Raw genomic sequence first — 24658 nt, 5'->3', positions numbered from 1 at the left:
GTGGGCCATGCTGGTTTCTCCTACACTGAAGGTTTGACTCACTGTCAACAGCAAGGTTTTTCGCCATGGGGAAGGAAGAGTTCTGACTTGTGCATCAGGTTCACCCCTGTGCAGGGATTGGAGATAAGGTCTAGGCTCCTATGCCTAAAAACCCAGGTTGGGAAGGGATGATGGCCTAAGGCCGTGGCATGTCCAATGTGCTGCATGTGCAGCCAGCTGTCTCAGTGACTGTTGGACGGTCTGGGCTCATGCTATGTAAGACAGATCATTAGTGCTTAGGGTAGCCTATGTAATTGGGGTGTTGCCAAGGGCCAAGCAGTTTGATCTTCATTTGGGGTTTCTGTTCAACGGTATAGACAATGTTTTTCTTTTGGGGGGCAGACATAGTGATTCGTTGTGGCCCCAGAATTCCCAATAAGGAGGGCTTGTGGGCCAGGAGTGTGAGGACGGAAGTCTGAAACCACAAGCTACGGTGAGGTTTGGAGCCAAGGGCACGGCAGGCCCACTCTGCAGAGGCTGAATATAGATCTCCTGCATCTGGATTCAGGGTGATGATCAGACGTTGGATGATCCTGGAGTTTGTGTCCATGATGGCCCCTTCATTAAGCAGGGGCTTCATGAGGCCAAGGCGGTTTTCCCACACTGAGTTTGTGAGTTGTTCCAAACCACAAGGTTTCCTTCTGCAGGACAGTCGAGTCCTTTTGGATGGCTAAAACGACGTCCCATATGGAAGGACTGGAGAGCAGGGTTCGAAGGATGGATGCCTGAATAGCATACCTCACATTTCCATTGGCTATTTGCGAAAAGACATGTTTGGTCTGCTGGCTTTGGGTAAAGCTACCCAGGGTGCTGAGTTGAAATGGACTCTCCTGAGGATGGGTCATAATGTGGGTTTGTGGGTGCCTGGGTGGCTCAGTGGGTTAAGCCGCTGCCTTCGGCTCAGGTCATGATCTCAAGGTCCTGGGATCAAGTCCCGCATCGGGCTCTCTGCTCAGCAGGGAGCCTGCTTCCTCCTCTCTCTCTGCCTGCCTCTCTGCCTCCTTGTAATCTCTCTGTCAAATAAATAAATAAAATCTTTAAAAAAAAATAATGTGGGTTTGTGTCCATGGAGACCTTAGAATGTGCTGGTGTTTCAGGGGCCCTACAGAATTCGCCTACCAGAAGGGTTTGATACAGCTCCAATAAGAAAGCTCCCCATGTGGAGATGAGAGAGGTTCTGTGGTGCCTCAGGAAAGCCCCATATGCTGTTCTTCGTACACAGGCGTCTGAGGAGTAACATCTAGAAACCAAACGCAGAGTTCAGATTAAGCCTAGGGGCCTATCTGGTTTAATCTGTCTCTATAGACATCTGTCTGCATGTCTGCATGGATGTAGTTGCTCAGCTTGTGTCAGAATGTCCCTGTGTGTCCTGGGAGGCTAACAGTAGTGGGATTTCCCTAGGGGCCTACCCGGTTCAATCTTTATCTATGTGGACATCTGTCTACGGGTCTGAGTGGAGGTAGTTGCTCAGCTGTTGTCAGATCGCCCCTGTTCGTCCTGGGCAGCCTACACTATTGGGATCGCCTCGGTGACATTGGAGGTTTCTCTTCATTTGCAAGATTGTGGCCAATGGAATGGGAAGAATTCCTTTGGAAAGGGAAAGCACAGTTTTGAGGTGTGCCTCCAAGGGCCCAAGCATGGAGGGTCTGTGGGTCAAGGATGTGGGGACAGAAGTCTGAAAATACATACTCGTGGAATGGGGCGGTGGCACATGGGCCCTGAAGGATTCTCTCTGATATTGGAAACCAGGCTTCTGAGGAGAAATACCTTGAAAACAAAGCAATGGATCTGATTAGGGCCTAGTGGCCTGTCCAGTTTAATCTGCTTCTCTGGGGACATCCATCTATGGTATGAGTGGAGATAGATGCTCAGCTGGTGGCAGATCGCCCTTGTTTGTCCCGGGCGGCCTACACTATTGGGATGGCCTCAGGGACTATGGAAGTTTCCCCTAATTTGTACGATGGTGGACAATGGAATGGGCAGAATTCCCGTGGAGTGGGCAGGCACGGACCTGAAGTGTGGATCCAGGGGCCCCAGCCTGGAGGGTGTGTGGGCCAGGAATGTGAGGACAGAAGTCTGAAAATACAAACTTGGCTTAGGTTTGGGGATGTAGGTATGGCAGGCCAGATCTACAGACTGTAGGGAAAACTCTTCGGGATATGAAGAAAGAGTGAGTGTGAGGCGCTTATTCAGGCTTTTGTCTCTAGATTTTGTGTCAACGATGGCCGTGGAATGTCGGGGAGGCCTCATGGGCCATGGATGTGTCTTCCTCTCTGTGGATTTGGCCCTATCCCAATTGTTTTGGGTCAATATGTGGGATGGGAGGAGTCCTTTCAGTTTTGTTACCTCAGGTGTCCCACCAAAAGAGGGATTCTAAGGCAGATTCCGGGGAGGGGCGAATGGACAACCCAAACTATGGTTAAAAATTGGAGCCTAGGGACATGGCAAACCCAATATGCCATCTCTTGGTCCATCCCCTGAGAGGCCTTACTTGAGGACTGGGCTCACGCTGAGGGACACAATGTGTGTTTGTGACCAATGCATCCCTCAAGCATCAGCGGGGCCTCATGGGCCACACTGGTTTCAACTACACTGAACGTTAGACAGCATGCCAACCACAAGGTTTCTTGTCATGAGGAAGGAGTTCTGATTTCTGCATCATATTCAACCGTGGGCAGTGTTTGGAGATATGGTCTAGGTTCTGAAGCCTGAAAACCGAGGTTGGGAAGAGATGGCGACCTAAGGCCATGGCGGGTCCGATGTGCTCAGTGTGTGGCCAGCTGGCTGGGTGTGAGTCAGGAGGTCCAGGCTCAGGCTGTGTCAAAAAGGGCATTAGTGCTGAGGGCAGCCTGTATAATTGGGGTAGAGTCAAGAGGCATGCAGGTTGATCCTCATTTGGGCTTTCTGGGTAGCTCCAGAGTGTAATGTTTTTCTTCTGGAGGGAAGGCAGAGTGTTGCTTTGTAGTTCTGGAATTGCCGACCTGCAGGGCTTGTGGTCCAGGAGTGTGAGGATGGAAGTCTGAGAACACAAGCTAGGCTTAGGATTCTGGGCGAGGGCACGGCAGGCACACTCTGCAGAGCTCAATCAAGATCTTGTGCATCTGAAGCCAGGGCAAGGATCTGACGATTGCTCAGGCTGGAGTTTCTGTCCCCTATGGCCCCTTCATGAAGGGGGGGGGGTGAACACGAGGCCATGGAGGTTTTCCCATGATGGGAGTTGTAAGATTCTACAAACCACAAATATTCTTCTGCGGGACCATTGAGACCTGTTGGTTGGCTCCAGGTCTTTCCATATGGAATGATTCCAAGCAGGATTCTAAGGATGGATATCTGGGCAGCCCACCTCTCATTCCAATTGTCTCCTAGTGACAAGACAGGTTAGATCTTGCTGGATCTGGGGGAGCAACCAAGGGGGCTGAATTGAAATGGACTCTTTTGCAAATGTATCATAATGTGAGTTTGTATCCATGGAGACCTTGAAATGAGGCGGTGGCACCAGGGCCCTGTAGGGTTATCCTAACCAGAGGCTTTGACACAGCTCCAATGCACGAGTTTCTCATGTGGAGACGAGATTTGTTCTGATGGGTTCCTCAATAAACAACCATATGCTGGTATTGGAAACTAGGCCTCTGAGGAGAGATGCCTGGAAACCAAAGCAATGGATCAGATTAGGGCCTAGGGGCCTGTTTATTCCAATTTACCTCTGGGGATATCTGTCTATGGGTCTGAGTGCTGTAGGTGCTCAGATAGCCCCTGTTTGTCCTGGGTAGCCAACACTATTGGGATAGCCTCAGAGATTTGGAGGTTTATCCTAATTGTAGGGTTGTGGCCAATGGAATGGGCAGAATTCCCTTGGAGAGGGCAGGTACAGTCCTCAGGTTTGGCTCCAGGGGCCTGAGCCTTTAGGGTGTGTGGACCAGGGCTTTGGTGTCAATTGTCTGAAAACACAAACTCGGCTTAGGTTTTGGGTCGTAGGTATGGCAGGACTGATCTACAGACCGTGAGGAGAACTCTTTGGGATATGAAAAAAGGGCGAGTGTAAGGCGATTACTCAGGCTTTTGTCTCTGGATATTGTGTCAATGATGGCTGTGGGATGTCCGGGTGGCCTCATGGGCAATGGACAAGTCTTCCTGTCGGGATTTGGCCCGATCCCAAGATTTTGGGGTAATTCTGTGGGATGGGAGGTGTCCGTTTTGTTTTTTTACCTCAGGTGTCCCACCAAAAAAGGGTTTCCAGAGCAGATGCCTGGGGAGGGGTGACTGGACAACCAGAAATCTGGTAAAAAAATTGGGGCCTAGGGGCATGGCAAGCCCATATGACGTCTAATGGTCCAGCCACTTAGAAGACTTACTAGAGGACAGTACTCACACTGAGGGTCACAATGCATGTTTGTGCCCATCGCGATCATCATGCATGACCGGGGTCTCATGGGCCATGCTGGTTTCACCTACACTGAACATTGGACAATATGCCAAACACAAAGTTTCTGGCCGTGGGTAAGGATATGTTATGATTTGTGCATCACGTTCACCCCTCAGCAGTCAGTGGAGTTAAGGTCTAGGTTCCGAAGCCTGAAAACCAAGGTTGGGAAGAGATGACAAACTAAGGCCATGGCGGGTCCAATGTGCTCAGTGTGCGGCCAGCTGTCTGGGTGTCGGTTGGGAGGTCTGAACTCAGGCTGTGTCAGACAGGGCAGGCTAGACTGTATAATTGGGGTAAAGTTGAGTGGCGTGCAGGTTGATCCTCATTTGGTGTTTCTGCGTAGCCCCATAGGGCAATGTTTTTCTTCTGGAGGGCAGGAAGAGTGCTGCATTGTGTCTTCAGAATTCCCAACTTGGTGGCTTGTGGGCCAGGAGTTTGAGGACGGAATTCTGAGAACACAAATTAGGCCTAGGTTTCGGAGCGAGGGCACGGCAGGCACACTGCAGAGCAGAATCGCGGTTTCGTGCATCTGAAGTCAGGGCAAGGATCAGACTTTGGCTTAGGTTGGAGCTTCTTTCCATGATGTCCCCTATATGAAGGTGGGGGGCATCACGAGGCAATGGAGGCTTGCCCACGGTGGGATTGTTTGATGCTACAAACTGCAAGGATTCCTTCTGTGTGACAGTCGAGTCCTTTTGAATGGATCCAGGACGTTGTATAAGGATCTCAAGAGCAGGGTTCTAACGATGGATGCCTGGGCAGGCACACTTGCATTCCAATTGTCTCCTAGCGACAAGGCAGGTTCAATCTGCTGGCACTGGGGGAACAACCGAGGGGGCTGAATTGAAATGGACTCTCCTGAGGATTGGTCATAATGTGGGTTTGTGTCCAAACCCACATTCCAGACCTTGGAATGTGGCATTGGCTCCAGTGCCCTGAAAGATTTTCCTAGCCTGAGGTTTTGAGACAGCTCCAAAGAGCAATTCCACATGTGGAGATGAGATTTGTTCTGATTGTTGCCTCAGGAACTCCCATAAACTGGTATTGGAAACCAGGCATCTGACGAGAGATGCCTGGAATCCAAAGCAATGGCTCTTTAGGGTCTCGGGGCCTGTCCGCTTCAATATTCTCCTCTGAGAACATCTGTCTACAGTTCTGAGTGGAGGTCATTGCTCAGCTTGTATCAGATCACCCCTGTTTGTCCTGGTAGGCCAACACTATTTTGGCTGGTCTCGGGGACTTTGGAGGTTTCTCTTAAACTGTAGGGTTGTGGCAAATGAAATTGTAAGAATTCCATTGTAGAGGGCAGGCACAGTCCTGACTTGTGGCCCCAGCTGTCTGGGTTTTGGACGGGAGGTCCGGGCTCAGTCTGTGTCAGACAGGGTATTAGTCCCAGGGTAGACTCTATAATTGGAGTACAGTTGAGTGGCTTGCAGGTTGATCCTCATTTGAGGTTTCTGGGTAGTCCCATAGGGCAAAGTTTTTCTTCTGGAGGGCAGGCATAGTGCTGCATTGTGGCTCCAGAATTCCCAAACGCTGGGCTTGTGGCCCAGAAGTGTGAGGAAAGAAGTCTGAGACACCAAGCTAGACTTAGGTTTCTGGGCGAGGGCACGGCAGGCACACTGCAAAGCTAAATCGAGATCTTGTGCATCTGAAGTCAGGACGAGGATCAGACGTAGGCTCAGGTTGGAGTTTCTGTTCAGGACAGCCCCTTCATGAAGGTGGGGGGGCATCATTGGGCCATGGAGGTTTTCTTACGATGGGAGTTTTGAGATGCTCCAATCGGCAAGGATTCCTTCTGTGGGAGAGTCGAGACCAGTCAGACTGCTCCAGGATGTCCCATGCGGAACGACACCAGAGCAGTGTTCTAAGGATGGATGCTTGAAGAGCCCGACTCACATTCCTATTGTCTTCTTGTGACAAGGCAGGTTCGATCTGCTGACACTGGGGGAGGAACGAGGAGGGTGTGTTGAATTGGACTCTCCTGAGGATGGGTCATAATGTATGCTTGTGTCCATGAAGACCTTGGAATGGGGCGGTGACTCTGGGAACCTGAAGGTTTCTCTTAACTGGAGGTTTTGACACAGCTCCAAAGAGCAAGTTTCCCGTGTGGAGAAAAGATTTGTTCTGATTAGTAACTCTGGAAAAACCTATATGCTGGTATTAGAAACCAGATCTCTGAGGAGAGATGCCTGGAAACAAAAGCAATGGATCTGAGTAGAGCTTAGGTGCCTGTCTGGTTCAATCTTCTTCTCTGGGGATATTTGTCTATGGGTCTGAATGGAGGTAGTTGATCAGCTTCTGATAGATCGCCCCTACTGGTCCTGGGCGGCCTACTCAATTGGAATGGCTTTGGGGACTTTTTAGGTTTCTCCTATTCTGTAGGGTTGTGGCCAATGGAATGGGCAGAATTCCCCAGGAGAGGGCAGGCACAGTCCTGAGGTGTGGCTCCAGGGGCGCCAGCCTGGAGGGTATGTGGGCCAGGACTGTGGGGACAGAATTCTGAAAACACAAACTCGGCTTAGGTTTGGGGACGTATGTATGACAGGCCTGATCTACTGACCGTGAGGAAAATTTTTCAGGCTATGAACAAAGGGCAAGTGTGAGGCGCTTGCTCAGGCTTGTGTCACGGTGGCCGAGGAATGTCAGGCTGGCTTCATGGGCCATAGAGGAGTCTTTCTCTCTGTGGATTTGGCCCGATCCCAAGTGTTTGGGGTCAGTCTGTGGGTGGGAGTCCTTTCTGTATTTTTTTTTTTTTTACCTCAGGTGTCCCACGAAAGAGGGATTCCAGAGTAGAGCCTTGAGTAGGGGTGACTAGACATCTTGAGCTCTGGTTAAGATGGGGGGACTAGGGGCATGGCAAGCCCCATATCCAAGCTCTTGGCCCAGTCACTGAGAGGCTTTACTTGAGGATAGGGATGAGGCTAAGGGTCAAAATGTGTGTTTGTGCCCATCACGACCCTCAAGCCAGGGTGGGTCCTCATGGGCCACACTATTTTCTCCTACACTGAACGTTGGACAACATGGCAACCACAGGGTTTCTCGCCATGGGGAACGAGGAGTTCTGATTTCTGCATCACGTTCAGCACTGGCCAGCGATTGGAGATAAGGTCTAGGTTCTGATTCTTGAAAACCGAGGTTGGGAAGAGATGATGACCTACGGCCATGGCGGGCCCGATGTGCTCGGTGTGCGGCCAGTGGTCTGGATGTAGGTCGTGAATTCCGGGCTCAGACCTGTGTCAGACAGGGCATTAGTACTCAGGATAGACTGTATAATTGGGATACAGTCGAGTGGTGAGCAAGTTGATCCTCATTTGGGGTTTCTGTGTGGCCCCATAGGGCAACGTTTTTCTTCTGGAGGGCAGACAGAGTGCAGTATTGTGTCTCCAGAATTCCCAAACTGGAGGGCATGTGGCCAAGGAGAGTTATGACGGAAGTGTGAGAACAAAAACTAGCCTTTAGTTTCGGGGCGAAGCTCAGCAGGCACACTCTGCAGAGCTGAGTTGAGATTTCATGTATCTGAAGTCAGGGAGAGGCTCAGACTTTAGCGAGGTTGGAGTTTCGGTCCATGATCCCCCTTCACGAAAGGGGTAGCATCATAAGGCCATGGTGGTTTTCCCAATATGGGAATTGTGAGATGCTCTAATCCACAAGGATTCCTTCTGCAGGACAGTAGAGACCAGTCGGATGGCTCCAGGACGTCCCATACAGAACAGCACCAGTGAAGGGTTCCATGGATGGAATCTTGGGCAGCCCGCCTAGCATTCCAATTGTCTCCTTGCAACAAGGCATATTTTATCTGCTGGCTCTGGGGGAGCCACCGAAGAGGCTGCATTGAAATGGTCTCTCCTGACGATGGGTCTTAACTTGGGTGTGTGTCCATGGAGACCTTGGAATGGGGCGGTGGCTCCAGGGACCTGAAGGTTTCTCATAACTGGAGGTTTTGACATGGCTCCAAAGAGCAAGTTTCTCATTTGGAGATGAGATTTGTACTGATGGGTACCTCCGGAACCCGCCATATGCTGGTATTGGAAATCAGGCCTCTGAGGAGAGATGCCTGGAATCAAAAGCAATGGATCCACATAGGGCCTAAGTGCCTGTCCGGTTCAATGTTCTTCTCTGGGAATATCTGCCTACAGGTTTGAGTGGAGGTAGTTGCACAGCTTGGGATAGATCGCACCTGTTTGTCTTGGGTGGCCAACACTATTGGGATGGCCTCAGGGACTTTGGAGGTTTCTCCTAATCTGTAGGGTTGTGGCCAATGGAATGGGCAGAATTCCCCTGGAGAGGGCAGGCACAGTCCTGAGGTGTGGCTCCAGGGGCCCAAGCTTGGAGGTTGTGTGGGCCAGGACTGTGGGGACAGAAGTCTGAAAACACAAACTCTGCTTAGATTTGGGGACGTATGTACGGCAGGCCCGATCTACAGACCTTCAGGAGAATTTTCGGGCTATGAACAAAGGGCAAGTGTGAGACGCTTGGCCAGGTTTTTGTCTCTGGATTCTGTGTCAACGGTGGCCATGGAATGTCGGGATGGCCTCAGGGGCCATGGGAAAGTCTTTCTCTCTGTGGATTTGGCCCGATCCCAAGTGTTTGGGGTCATTCTGGGTATGGGAAGAGTCCTTTCGATATATATATATATATTTACCTCAGGGGTCCCACCATAGAAGGATTCCAGAGCAGAGCCTGAGTAGTGGTGACTAGACATCTCAACCTCTGGTTAGGATTGGGGGACTAGGGGCATGGCAAGCCCCATGTCTGCTCTTGGTCTTGCCCCTGAGATGCTTTCCTTGAGGACAGTGCTCATGGTGAGCACAATGTGTGTTTTTGCCCCTTTCTGGCCCTCAAGCAAGGGCAGGGCCTCATGGGCCATGCTGGATTCTCCTACGCTGAATTTTTGACAACATGCCAAGCTCAAGGTTTCTTGCCTTGGGAAAGGAGGGGTTCTGATTTCAGCATCACGTTCACCCCTGCTCAGTGAGTGGAGACATGGTCTAGGTACTGAAGTCTGAAAACCGAGGTTGGGAAGAGATGACCTAAGGCCAAGGCGAGTCCTATGTGCTCAGTGTGCAGTCAGCTGTGTGAATCTCAGTCACGAGGTCCGGCCGCAGACTGTGTCAGACTGGGGTTCAGTGCCTAGGTTAGACTGTATAATTGGGGAACATTCAAGTGGCGTGCAGGTTGATCTTCATTTGGCGTTTCTGGGTACACATATAGGGCAACATTGTTTTCTGGAGGGCAGGCAGAGTGCTGCATTGTGTCTCTGGATGCCAAACTGGAGGGCTTGTGGGCCAGGACTATGAGGACAGAAGTCTGAAAACATGAACTAGGCTAGGTTTCGAGGCGTGGGCACAACAAGTACACTCTGCAGCACTGAATCGAAATCACGTGCATCTGAAGTCAGGGCAGGATCAGACGTTGGCTCACGTTGGAGTTTCTGTCCATGATGGCCCCTTAATGAAAGTGGGGGGGGGCATCACGAGGCAATGGAGGTTTTCCCAAGGTGGGATTGTCTGATGTTCCAAACTGCAAGGATTCCTTCTGTGGGACAGTCGAGACCTGTTGGATGGATCCAGGATGTCGCATAGGGAACTTCTCATGGATGGATGCCTGGGCAGCCCAACTCGCATTCCAACTGTCTCCTAGTGACAAGGCAGGTTCGGTTTCCTGGCTCTGGGGGATAAACCGAGGGCTATGAGTTGAAATGGACTCTCCTGAGGACCCGTCATATGTGGGTTTGTGTCCATGGAAACCTTGAAATGGGGCAGTGGTGTAGGCACCCTGAAGGATTCGCCTAACCGGAGGTATTGACACAGCTCCAAAAAGCACGTTTCCCATGTGGAGACGAGATTTGTTCTGATTGGTGTCTCAGGAACCCCCATTAGCTGGTATTGGAAACCAGGCCTCTGAGGAGAGATGCCTGGAAACCAAAGCAATGAATGCGATTATGGCCGGAGGCCTGTCCAGTTCAATCTTCTTCTCTGGGAACATCTGTCTATGGTCCTGACTGGCAGGCGTTTCTCAGCTGGTGTCAGATCGCCGCTGTTTCTCCAGGGAGGCCTACACTATTGTTATGGTCTCGGGGTCTTTGGAGGTTTCTCCTAATCTGTAGGGTTGTGGACAATGTAATGGGCAGAATTTTCTTGGAGAGGGCAGGCACAGTCCTGAGGTGTGGCCTCAGCTGTGTTGGTTTCTGTTGGGAGATCCGGGTTCAGGCTGTGTCAGACAGGGCATTAGTGCCCAGGCTAGACTGTATAATTGGGGTACAGTCGAGTGACATGCAGGTTGATCCTCATTTGGGGTTTCTGGGTAGCCCCATAGTGCAACGTTATTCTTCTGGAGTGCAGGAAGAGTGCTGCATTGTGGCTCCAGAATTCCCAAACTGGAGGGCTTTTGACCCTGGAGTGTGAGGACGGAAGTCTGAGAACACAAGCTAGGCCAGGTTTTCAGGGTGAGAGCATGGCAGGCACGTTCTGCAGAGCTAAACTGAGATCTCTTCATCTGAAGTCAGGGCGAGGATCAGACATTGGCTCAGGTTGGAGTTTCTTTTCATGATGGTCCCTTAATGAAGGGGGGTTGGCAAATCATGTGGACATGGAGTTTTTCCTTCGATGGGAGTTGTGAGAAGTTCCACACTGCAAGGGTTCCATCTGTGGGACAATTGAAACCTGTTGGATGGCTCAAGGACCTCCTATCCAGAATGACTCCAGAGCAGGGTTCTAAGGATATATGCCTGGGCAGCCTGTCTCGCATTACAATTTTATCCTCTCGACAAGACAGATTCGATCTGCTGGCTATGGGGGAGCAATTGAGGGGGCTGAATTGAAATGGACTCTCCTGAGGATCAGTCATAATGTGGGCTTTTGTTAATGGAGACCTTGGAATGGGGCAGTGGCACCGGGCACTGAAGGATTCTCCTAACCGGAGGTTTTGACACATCTCCGTCGAGCAAGTTTCCCATGTGGTGATGAGGTTTGTTATGATCATTGCCTCAGGAAACCCCCATATGCTGGTATTGGAAACCAGGACTCTGAGGAGAGATGTCTGGAAACAAAACAATGGATCTGATTAGGGCCTAGGGGCGTGTCCGTTTGAATCTGCTTCTTTGGGGACATCTGCCTATGGGTCTGAGTGTAGGTAGTTATGCAGCTGGTGTCATTTCGCCCATGTTTGTACCGGATGGCCCACAGTATTGGGATGACCTCGGAGTTATTGGAGGTTTCTCTGAATCTGTAGTGTTGGGGCCAGTGAAATGGGTAGAATTCCCATGGAGAGGGCAGGAACAGTCCTTAAGTGTGGCTCCAGGGGCAGCATCCTGGAGGGTGTGTGGACTAGGACTGTGTGGACAGAAGTCTGAAAATGCAAACTCGGCTTAGGTTTGGGGATGTAGGTACGACAGACATGATCTACAGATGGTGAGGAGAACTCCGTGATATGAATAAAGGGCGAATGTGAGGTGTTTCCTCAAGCTATTGTCTCTGGATTTTGTTTCAACGATAGCCGTTGAATGTCGAGGTGGCTTCATCGGGCATGGACGAGTTTTCCTCTCTGGAGATTTAGACCAATTCCAAGAGTTTGGGGTCATTCTTTGGGATGGGAGGAGTACTGTCTGTTTTTTATATTTATTTATTTATGTATTTATTTATCCTCAAGTGTCCCACCAAAACATTGATTCCCAAGGAGAGCGCTGGGGAGGGGTGACTGGACAAACCGAACTTGGTTTAGAATGGGGGCCTAGGGGCATGGCAAGCCCCATATGCTGGCTCCTGGTCCAGTCACTAAGAGGCCTTACTTGAGGACAGGGCTCACACTGAGTATCAAAATGCAAGTCGGTGCCCAACCTGGCTCTCAAGCGTGGATGGGGCTTCATGGGCCAAGCTGGTTTCTCCTACTCTGAACGTTCTACAACATGCCAAACACATGGCTTCTTGCCATGTGGAAGGAGGAGTTCTGATTTCTGCATCATGTTCAACCCTGGGCTGTGATTGGGGATAGGGTCTAGGTTCTGAAGCCTGAAAAACAGAGGCTGGAAAGAGATGACGTCCTAAGGCCATGGCAGGTCAGGTGTGCTTGGTGTGTGGCCAGCTGTCTTGGTGTTGGTCGTGGGGTCCGGACTCAGGTTGTGTCACACAGGGCATTAGTGCCCAGCATCGACTGCATAATTGGGGTACATTCATGTGGCGTGCAGGTTGATCCTCATTTGATGTTTCTTGGTAGCCCCAAAGGGCAAGAGTTTTCTTCTGGAGTGCAGGCAGAGTGCTGCATTGTGGCTCCGGAATTGCCACTCTGGAGGGCTTGTGGGCCAGGAGTGTCAGGACGGAAATCTGAGAACACAAGCTAGGCTTAGGTTTGGGGGCGAGGACATGGCAGGCACACTCTGCAGAGCTAAATAGAGATCTTGTGCATCTGAACTCAGGGTGAGCATCTGACTTTGGCTCATATTGGAGTTTCTGTCCATGATGGGCCCTTCTTGAAGGGGGAGGGTCTCAAGAGGCCATGTAGGTATTCCCACGATGGGAGTTGTGAGATGCTCCAAACTGCAAGGATTCCTTCTGTAGGTTCCTCGAGAACAGTAGGATGGCTTCCAGAGGTCCCATATGGAACAACTCCAGAACAGGATTCTAAGGATGGATTTGTGGTGTGCCCGCCTTACATTCCAATTATTTCCTAGCGACAAAGCAGGTTCAATCTGCTGGCTCTGGGAAGCAACCAAGGGGGGGTGAGTTGAAATGGACTCTCCTGAGGTTGGGCTATATTGTGCGTTTGTGTCTACAGAGACCTTGGAATGGGGCGGTGGATCTGGGGCCCTGAACGATTCTGCTAACTGGAGGTTTTGACAGAGCTCCAAAGATTACGTTTCCAATATGGAGTCGAGATTTATTCTGATGGGTGCCTCTGGAATCCCCCATATTCTGGTATTGGAAACCAGGCCTCTGAGGAGAGATGTCTGGAAACCAAAGCAATGTATCTGATTAGGGCCTAGGGGCCTGTCCAGTTCAGTCTGATTCTCTGGGGTCATCAGTCTACGGGTTTTATTAAAGGTAGTTGCTCAGTTTGTGTCACATTGCCCCTGTTTTTCCCAGATGGCCTACACTATTGGGTAATCCTCGGGTTCTTAGGAGGTTTCTCCCACTGTCTGTGGTTGTGGCCAATGGATTGGGCAGAATTCCCTTGGAGAAGGCAGTCACAATCCTGAAGTGTGGCTCCAGGGGTCCCAGCCTGGAGGGTGTGTGGGCCAGGGCTGTGGGGACAGAAGTCTGAAAACAGAAACTCGGCTTAGATTAAGGGATGTAGGTATGGCAGGCATGGTCTACAGACCTTGAGGAGAACTCTTTGGGAAATGAACGAAGGGCGAGTGTGAGGCAATTGCTCAGTCTTTTGTCACTGGATTTTGTGTCAACAATGGCCGTGGAATGACGGAGTGGCCTCATGGGCCATGAATGAGATTCCCTCTCAGGGATTTGGCCAGACTCCAAGAGTTTGGGTTTATTCTGTGGGAATTCTGTGGGATGGTGAGTCTTTTCTGTTTTTTTGTTTTTGTTTTTGTTTTTTTGTTTTTTTGTTTTTAACCTCAGGTGTTCCACTGAAAGAGGGATTCCACAGCAGAACCCTGGAGAGGGGCAAGTGGACAACCCAACATCTGGTTAATATTCGGAGCCTAGGGCCATGGCAATTCCCATATGTGGGCTCTTGTTCCAGACACTGAGAGGCCTTATTTGAGGACAGGGCACACGCTGAGGGTCACAATGCATGTTTGTGTCCAACGCGGCCCTCAAACATGGGTGGGGCCACCTTGGCACGCTATGCTCTCCTACACTGAATATTGGACAACATGCCAACCACAAGGATTCTGGGCACGGGGAAGGAGTTCTGATTTCTGCATCATGTTAACCACTGGGCAGTGATTGGAGATAAGGTCTTGGTTCTAAAGCCTGAAAACCAAAGTTGGGGAGACATGAAGACCCAAGCCTATGGTGATTCCAAGTGCTCAGTGTGGGGCCCGCTGTCTGCGTGTCGGTTGGGAGGTCTGGGCTCATGCTGTGTCAAACAGTTCATTAGGGCCTAGGGTAGACTGTATAATTGGTGTGCAGTTGAGTTGCGTGCAGGTTGATCCTCTTTTGGGGTTTCTGGGTAGCAAAGATTTACCTCTGGAGGGCAGGCATAGTGCTGAATTGTGGCTTCACAATTCCTATACTGGGGTCAAGTTGGTCAGGAGTGTGAGGACATAAACTGAGAGCACAAGCTAGTCTTAGGTTTAGGGGAGAGGGCAGGGCAGGCACACTCTCCAGAGCTGAATCAAGATCTCGTGCATCAGAACTCAGGGCGAGTATCAGACGTTGGCTCACGTTGGAGTTTCTGTCCATGATGGTCCCTTCATGAAGGGGGGGGCATCAGGGGCCATTGAGGTTTTCCCATGATGGGAATTTTGAGATGCTCCAAATCACAAGGATTCCTTCTGCAGTACAATTGAGACCTGTTGGATTGGTCCAGGATGTCCCATAGGAAAAGACTCCAGAGCAGGGTTCTAAGGATGGATGCCTGGGCAGACCATCTCACATTCCAAATGTCTCCTAGCAAAAAGACACATTCCATTGCTGGCTCAGTCGGAGCCACCAAGGGGGCTGAGTTGAAATGGACTCTCTTGCAGATGGGTCCTAATGTGGCTTTGTGTCCGTGGAGACCTTGGAATGGGATGGTGGCACTGGATCCCTGAAGGATTCTCCTAACGTGAGATTTTGACACAGCTCCAATGAGCAAGTTTCCCATGTGGAGATGACATTTGTTCTGATCAGTGCCTCAGGAAACCCCATATGCTGGTATTGGAAACCAGAACTCTGGAGAGAGATGACTGGAAACCAAAGCAATGGATCTGATTGGGGCCTAGGGGCCAGTCGGGATCAATGTTTTTCTCTGGGGACATTTGCCTACCTGTCTGAGTGGAGGTAGTTGTTCAGATGGTGGCAGATCGCCCCTGTTTGTTCTGGGCGACCTACACCATTGGGATAGCTTCAGGGATTTTGGAGGTTTCTCTAATTTGTATGGTTGTGGTGAATAGAATGGGCAGAATTCCCTTGGAGAGGGCAGGCACAGTCCTGGCGTGAGGCTCCAGGGCCTCCATCCTGGAGGGTGTGTGGGTCAGGGCTATGGTGACAGAAGTCTGAAAACATAAACTCGGATTAGGTTTGGGAATGGAGGTATGGCAGGCCTGATCTACAGACCGTGAGAAGAATTTTTCGGGCTCTGAACAAAGGGCCAGTGTGAGGCGCTTGCTCAGACTTTTATCTCTGGATTTTGTGTCAGTCGTTGCCATGGAATGTTGATGTGGCCTCATGGGCCATGGACGAGTCTTTCTTTCTGGGGGTTTGGACCGATCCCAAGTGTTTGGGTCATTCTGTGGATGGGAGGAGTCTTTTCGGTATTTTTTTTTTTTTTTTTTACCTCAGGTGTCCCACCATAGAGGAATTCCAGATCAGAGACCTGCGGAAGGTTGACTAGACATTTCGACTTCTGGTTAAGATTGGGGGACTAGGGGCATTTCAAGCCCCATAGGTGGGCTCTTGTTCTGGCCACTGAGAGGCCTTACTTGAGGACAGGCCACCTGCTGAGGGTCACAACGTTTGTTTGTGCCCAACGTGGCTCTCAAGCATGGGAGGAGGCCACCTGGGCACGCTGGTTTCTCCTACACTGACCATTGGGCAACATGCCAACCACAAGTATTCTGGGCATGGGGAAGGAGGAGTTCTCATTTTTGCATCACGTATACCACTAGGGAGTGAGTGGAGATAAGGTCTAGGTTCTGAAGGCTGAAAACCGAGGTTGGGAAGAGATGACGACTTAAGGTCATGGCAGGTCCGATGTGCTCAGAGTGCATTCAGCTGTCTGGGTGTCGTTCGGGAAGTCTGGGCTCAGGCTGTGTCAGACAGGTCTTCCGTGACCAGACTAGTCTGTATAATTGAGGTGCAGCCAAGTGGCGTGCAGGTTGATCTTCATTTGGTGTTTCTGGGTAGCCCGATAGGGCAACATTTTTCTTCTTGAGGTCAGGCAGAGTGCTTCACTGTGTCTCCAGAATTCCCAACTGTAGGGCTTGTGGGCCAGGAGGGTCAGGACGGATCTGAGAACACAAGCTAGGCTTAGGTTTCCGATCGAGGGCATGGCAGGCACACTCTGCAGAGTTGAATCAAGATTTTGTGCATCTGAAATCAGGGTTAGGATCAGACGTTGGCTCAGGAAGGTGTTTCTATCCATGATGGCCCCTTCATGAAGGTGGGGGCGCATCATGAGGCCATGGGGGATTTCCCATGGTGGGATTGTGTGATGCTCCAAACCACAAGTATTCCTTCTACGGGACAGTCGAGAACTGTTGGATGGATCCAGGACGTCCCATAAGGACCTTCTGCAGAGCAGGGTTCTAACAATGGTTGCCTAGGCAGCCCAACTCGCATTCCAATTGTTCCCTAGCGAAAAGGCAGGTTGAGTCTGTTGTCTCTGGAGAAGCAACCATGGGGGCTGAGTTGAAATGGACTCTCCTGAGGATCGGTTGTAATGTGGGTTTGTTTCCATGGAGAACTTGGAATGGGGCAGTGGCTCTGGGGCCCTGAAAGATTCTCTTAACCAGAGGTTTTGAGACAGCTCCAAAGAGCAAGATTCCCATGTGAATATGAGATTTGTTAGAATTGGTGCCTCAGGAACCACAATAAGGTGGTATTAGAAACCAGGCATCTGAGAAGAGATACCTGGAAACGAAAGAAATTGACCCATTTAGGGCCTAGGGGTCTGACCAGTTCAATATTCTTCTCTGGGAAAATCTGTCTATGGTTCTGAGTGGAAGTCGTTGCTCAGCTTCTGTCAGATCGCCCCTGTTTGTCCCAGGCAGCTGAAATTATAGGATGGTCTCAGGGTCTTTGGAGGTTACTCCTAGTCTGCAGGGTTGTGGCCAATGGAATGGGCAGAATTCCCATGGAGAGGGCAGGCACAGTCCTGAGGTGTGGCCCTAGCTGTATGGGTGTCGGTTGGGAGGTCTGGCTCAGGCTGGGCATTATTACCCAGGCTAGACTGTATAATTGGGGTACAGGTGAGTGGCGTGCATTTTGATCCTCATTTAGGTTTTCTGGATAGCCCCATAGGGCAACATTTTTCTTCTGGAGGGAAGGCAGAGTGCTGTACTGTGTCTCTGGAATTCCCAAACTGGAGGGCTTGTGGCCCAGGACTGTCAGGACGGAAGTCTCAGAACACAAGCTAGGCCAGTGTTTTGGTGCGAGGGCATGGCAGGCATGCTCTGCAGAGCAGAATCGAGATCTTATGGATCAGCATGCTTTCAAACAAGACCTCTCTATTTCACCACCAGGATCCCACATTGAAGGCCCAGTACACCCCAGGCCCAAATCCTAAACCTTGGTGGGAATTTCTTGGTGCCCAAACCCAGAGCCCATCTCTGGAATCCCTGTATTGTGGCACCACAAGATGGAATACAGCACTCTTCCCATCCCCGAAAAAGGCACCAAATATTTGGGAGCCACCAGGATCCTTAGAGAGGAAAAATCTCCCATGGACCCATGAGACCACACCTCCATTCCGAGGTCATCTTGGACACGCAATGCTAATAGAAAAGGCTGTGCTACCGCCATCGAGTCACCCTAATTACAGTTCCTGACAAGCTGCCCTCCAGGTCGACGCATTGCACTGCGATTACTGTGCCATGAAGCCTAAACCTAGTTTTCATTTGCAGACTTCTCTCCCAAAACCATGCCTCACATGTCCTCCAGGATGGAGTCTCTTCAGCCACACCATAGGACTGTGCCTGCCATCCCCAAGGAAACATTGCCCATCACATTTACCCAAACCCTGAAGATTAGGAGAAATCTCCAAGGTCCCTGATCCCACTGCAATATTGGAAGTGGCTCTGGATGCAAACGCAAAGTCTGAAACACCCTGGTCACCTACATCCAGGCAGACACCCAAGTCAATGATCCTGAGTCAGAAAGTTGAACCCGACATGCCCCTAGGACATTGTTGGAACCCAATAATAGGTTTTCAGGCATCTGTCCTCAGATGGCTGTTCTCTAAAACCAACTTATGATACAACATCTGTTCCCTGAGTCACACAACAGAACCTAGAAGGAAATTCTCCCCATTCAAATGTCTCCATGGACCCAAACCCACATTAGGACCCATCCGCAGGAGAGTCCATTTCAACTCATTCCCCTCTGTTGCTCTCCCTGAGCCAGTAGATTGAAATTGTCTTGTCACTAGGGGACAATTGGAAAGCAAGGCGGGCTGCCCAGGCATCCATCCTTAGAACGGTGCTCTGGAGTCCTTCCATATGGGACGTACTGGAGCATTCCATCAGATCTCAATTGTCCCACAGAAGGGATCCTTGCGGTTTGGAGCATCTCACAGGTCCCATCATGGGAAAAATTCCATGGCCTCGTGATGCTCGCCCCCTCTTAATGAAGGGACCATCATGGACAGAAACACCAAACTGAGCCAATGTCTGATCCTCGCCCTGATTCAGATGCATGAGATCTCGATTCGGCAGAGCGTGCCTTCCGTGCCCTTGCCCCGAAACCTAAGCCTAACTTGTGTTCTCAGACTTCTGTCCTCACACCCCTGGCCCACAAGTGCTCCAGTTTGGCAGTACTGGAACCACAATGCAGCACTCTGCGTGCCCTCCAGAAGAAAAATGTTACCCTCTGGGCTACCCAGAAACGCCAAGTGACTACCAACCTGTACACCCCTAGATTCTAACCCAATTATACAGTCTATCCCTGTATTCAAATGCCCTGTCTAACACAGCCTGAGCCTGGAACTCCCGACCGACACCCAGACAGCTGGCCGCACACTCAGCACATTGGACCCGCCATAGCCTTAGGTCCTCATCTCTTTTCAACCTTGTTTTTCAGGCTTTGGAACCTAGACCCTATCTCCAATCATTGCCCAGGGGTGAACGTGATGCAGAAATCAGAACTCATCCTTTCCCATGGCAAGAAATATTGTGGATGTCATGTTGTCCAACATTTAGTGTAGGAGAAACCAGCATGGCCCATGAGGGGCCGCCCATGCTTGAGGGCAGCATTCGGAACAAGCACGCATTGTGACCCTCAGCATAAGCCCTGTTCTCAAGTAATGCCTCTCAGTGGCTGGACCAAGAGCCCACTTATGGAGCTTGCTGTGCCCTAGGCCCCATGCTTAGCCGGAGTTCAGGCTGTCAAATCGCCCCTTCCCAGGGCTCTGTTCTAGAATCCCACTTTGGTGAGATAACAAAGATTAGAAAAAGAAAAAGTAAAAGAAAAAAAAATCGCATCCCACAAAATGCGCCCAAACTCTTGGGATCTGGCCAGATCCCAACAGAGGGACACTCGTCCATGGCCCCTGAGGCCACCCCAACATTCCACAGCCATCGTTGACACAAAATCCAGTGGCAAAAGCCTGAGCAAGCGCCTCACACTCACCATTTGTTCATATCCCGAAGAGTTCTCCTCACGGTCTGTAGATCGGGCCTGCCATACCGATGTCCCCAAATCTAAGCTGAGTTTGTGTTTTCATACTTCTGTCCCCACAGCCCTGACCAAACACCCTCCATGCTGGGGCCCCTGTTGCCACAACTCAGGACTGTGCCTGTCCTCTCCAAGGGAATTCTGCCCATTCCATTGGCAAAAACCGTACAAACTAGGAGAAAACTCCAAAGTCCCCGAGGCCATCCCAATAGTGTAGGCTACCCAGGACAAACAGGGGTGATCTGACACCAGCTGAGCAACAACATCCACTCAGAACCGTAGACAGATGTCCACAGAGAAGAAGATTGAACCAGACAGGACCATAGGCCCTAATCAGACCCATTGCTTTGGTTTCCAGGCATCTCTCCTCAGAGGCCTGTTTTCCATTACCAGCATATGGGGGGTTCCTGAGGCACTTATCAGAACATATCTCATCTCCACATGGGAAACTTGCTCTTTGGAGCTGTCTCAAAATCTCCAGATAGGAGAATACTTCAGGGCCTCAGTGCCACTGCCCCATTCCAAGGTCTCCATGAACACAAACCCATATTAGGACCAATTTGCAGGAGAGTCCATGTCAACTCAGTCCCATTGGTTGCTCCCCCAGAGCCCGCAGATCTTACCCGTCTTGCCACTAGCAGACAATTGGAATGTGATGCGGGCTGCCCAGGCATCCATCCTTAGAACGCTGCTCTCGAGTTGTTCTGTATGTGATGTCCTGGAGCCATCCAACAGGTCTGGACTGTCCTGCAGAAGGAATCCTTGTGGTTTGGAGCATCTCAGAACTCCCACCATGGGAAAACCTCCATGGTCTTGTGATGCCCGAACCCTTCATGAAGGGGCCATCATGGACAGGAAACCTAACCTGAGAATACGTCTGATCCTCACCCTGACTTCTGATGCACGGGATCTCGATTCAGCTCTGCAGAGGGTGCTTTCTTTGCTCTCGCCCCGAAACTTAAGCCTAGCTTGTTTTCTCTGACTTCCGTCCTCACACTTATGGCCCACAGTGCTCCAGTTTGATAATACTGGAGCCACAATGCAGCAATCTAACTGCCCTCCAGAAGAAAAACGTTGCCCTATGGGCCTACCCAGAAACCCCAAATGGGGATCAACCTGCACGCCACTCTACTGTACCACAATTATACAGTCTACCCTGGGCATTAATGCACTGCTTGACACAGTCTGAGCCTCGAACTCCCGACTGACACCCAGACAGCTGGCCGCACACTCAGCACATCGGACCCGCCAGGGCCTTAGGTCGTCATCTCTTCCCAACCACGGTTTTCAGGCTTCAGAACCTAGACCTTATCTCCAATCACTTCCAAGGGTTGAACATGATGCAGAAATCAGAACTCATCCTTCCCCAAGGCAAGAAATATTGTGGTTGGCATGTTGTCCAACATTCAGTGAGGGGGAGAAAGCTTGTGGCGCATGAGGCCCCGCCCATGCTTGACGGCAGTGTTGGGCACAATCACGAATTGTGAACCTCAGCGTGAGCCCCTCCCTCAAGTAAGGCCTCTCAATGACTGGAGCAAGAGCGTGTATATGGGGCTTGTGAGGCCCCTAGACCTCCAATCTTAACCAAAGGTCGGGATGTCCAGTCGCCTCCCCCCAGGGCTTTGCTCAAGAATCTCTCTTTTGGTGGGAGACCTGGTTAGGAAACAGAAAGGAGTCCTACCATCCCAAGAGTGACCCCTAACTCTTGGGGTCATGAGAAATCCCCACAGTTTGGAGACTCGTCCATACCCCATGAGACCACCCCATCATTCCATGGCCACCGGTGACACAAAATGCCGAGACAGAAGCCTGAACATGCGCCTCACACTTGCCGTTTTTTCATATCCTGAAGATGTCTCCTCATGATCTATAGATCGAGCCTGCTATACCTACGTCCCCAAACCTAAGACTTCTATCCCCACAGCCATGACCAAACACCCTCCATGCTGGGGCCCCTGTTGCCACAACTCAGGACTGTGCCTGTCCTCTCCAAGGGAAATCTTCCCATTCCATTGGCAACAACCGTACAAATTAGAAGAAACCTCCAAAATCCCCAGAGCATCCCAAAAGTGTAGGTCACCCAGGACAAACGGGTGATCTCACACCAGCTGAGCAACAGCCTCCTCTCAGAACCATAGATAGATGTCCACAGAGAAGATTGAACCAGACAGCAACCTAGGCCGTAATCGGATCCATTGCTTTGTTTTCCAGGTATATTTCCTCAGAGGCCTGGTTTCCAATACCAGCATATCAGGGTTTCCTGAAGCACCATCAGAGCAAATCTTGTCTCCAAATGGGAAACTTGCGTGTTGGAGCTGTCTCAAACCCTCCTGTTAGGAGAATGCTTCAGGGTCTCAGTGCCACCGCCCCATTCCAAGGTCTGCATGGACACAAAACCACATTAAGACCCATTTGCAGGAGAGTCCATTTTAACTCAACCCCCTCGCTTTCTCTACATGAGCCAAACAATCAAACCTTTCTAGTCACTAGGAGACAATTGAAATGTGAGGTGGGCAGCCCAGGCATATGTCCTTAAATCCGAGCTCTGGAGTCCTTCCGTATGGGGCGTCCTGTAGACCTTCAACAGGTTTCAATTGTCCTGCAGAAGAAATCCTGAGGTTTGGAGCATCTCAAAACTCGCATTGAGGGAAAAACTCCATAGTATCGTGTAGAACCGTTCCCTTCATGAAAGAGCTATCAAGGACAGAAACACCAAACTGAGCCTATGTCTGATCCTCGTCCTGACTTCAGATGGACGGGATCTCAATTCAGCTCTCCAAAGTGTGCCTGCTGTGACATCGCTCCAAAATCTAAGCCTCTCTTGTGTTCTCACAATTCCATCCTCACACTCCTGGCCCACAAGCCCTCCATTTTGGGAATTCCAGGGCCACAGTGCAGCACTCTGCCTGCACTCCAGAAGAAAAACTATGCCCTGTGGTTCTACCAAGGAAGAACAAATGATTATTAACCTGCATGCCACTCGACTATACCCGATTTATACAGCCTTCCTTGGGCACTAGTGCCCTGTCTGACACAGCCTGAGCCCGACACTCCCGACCGACACCCAGACAGATGGCCGCACACTGAGAACATTGGACCCACCAAGGCCTTGGGTCATCATCTCTTCCCAACCTAGCCTTCAGGCTTCAAGAACCTAGACCCTAACTCCAATCAAGGCTCAAAGGTGAACGTGATGCAGAAATCAGAACTCATACCTCCTCATTGCAAGAAACCTTGTGGATGGCATGTTGTCCACCATTCAGTGTAGGAGAAACCAGCGTGACCCATAAGGACCCACCCATGCTTCAGTGCCGCGAGGGCACAAACATGCATTGGTACCCTCAGCGTGAGGCCTGTCCTCAAGTAAGGACTTTCAGTGACTGTACCAAGAGATAGCATATTGGACTTGCCATCCCCCTAGGCCCCAATCTTAAACCAGAGGTCGGGTTTTCCAGTCGCACCTCACCAAGGCTCTGCTCCAGAATCCCTCTTTTGGTGGGACACCTGAGGTAACAAAACAGAAATGACTCATTCCATCCCACAGATTGTCCAAAATCTCTTGGGAACAGGCCAAATCCACAGAAAAGGAGCCTCATCCATGGACCATGAGGCCTCCCCGACAATCCACGGCCATCGTTGAGCACACTGAGCACATCGGAACCGACATAGCCTTAGGTCGTCATCTCTTCCGAACCTCGGTTGTCAGACTTCAGAGCCTAGACCTTATCTCCAATCACTGCCCAGGGTTGAACATGATGCAGAAGTCAGAACTCCTTCCCCATGGCAAGAAACCTTGTGGTTGGCATGTTGTCCAACGTTCAGTGTAGTTGAAACCAGTGTGGCCCATGAGACCCCACCCATGCCTCAGAGCTGCGTTGGTCACAAACAGGCATTGTGACCCTCAGCGTGAGTTCTGTCCTCAAGGAAGACCACTCAGGGGCTGGACCATTAGAAGGCATATGGGGCTTGCCATGCCCCTAGGCCCCAACTTTTAAGCAGATTTCTGGTTGTCCAGTCACCCCTTCCCTCTTGGAATCCCTCTTTTGATGGGAAACCTGAGGTAACAAAACTGAAAGGACTCCTCCTATCCCACAGATTGACCCAAAACAATTGGGATGGGGCCAAATCCACAGAGAGGAAGACTCGTTCATGGCCCATGAGGCCTCCCCGACATTCCACGGCCATCATTGATACAAAATCCAGAGACAAAAGCCTGAGCCAGACCCTCACACTCACCATTTGTTCATATCCCAAAGATTTCTCCTCACGGTTTGTAGATCAGGACTGCCATACCTACGTCCTCAAACCTAAGCCATTTGTGTTTTCAGACTTCTGTACCCACAGCCCTGACCCACACACCCTCCATGCTTGGGCCCTTGGAGCTACACCTCAAAACTACCTTCCTTTTCTAAAGGAATTCTGCTCTTTCCATTGGCCACAACCTTGCAAATTAAGAGAAACCTCCAAAGTTACCGAGGTGATCCCAATAGTGTAGGTCGCTGAGGACAAATGGGGCGATCTGACAACAGCTGAGCATCTACCTCCACTCAGACCTGTAGACAGATGTGCACATAGATGAAGATTGAGCCGGATAAGCCCTTAGGGACATCCCACTACTGTAACTGGCCCTGGACAAACAGGGACATTCTGACACAAGCTGAGCAACTACATCCGTGCAGACACGCAGACAGATATCCACAGAGAC

Source organism: Neovison vison, chromosome 7 (assembly GCF_020171115.1).
Source record: "Neovison vison isolate M4711 chromosome 7, ASM_NN_V1, whole genome shotgun sequence".
Taxonomy (NCBI): Eukaryota; Metazoa; Chordata; class Mammalia; order Carnivora; family Mustelidae; genus Neogale; species Neogale vison.
The sequence above is the reverse complement of the archived record's forward strand: the minus strand, read 5'-3'. Positions refer to the sequence as shown.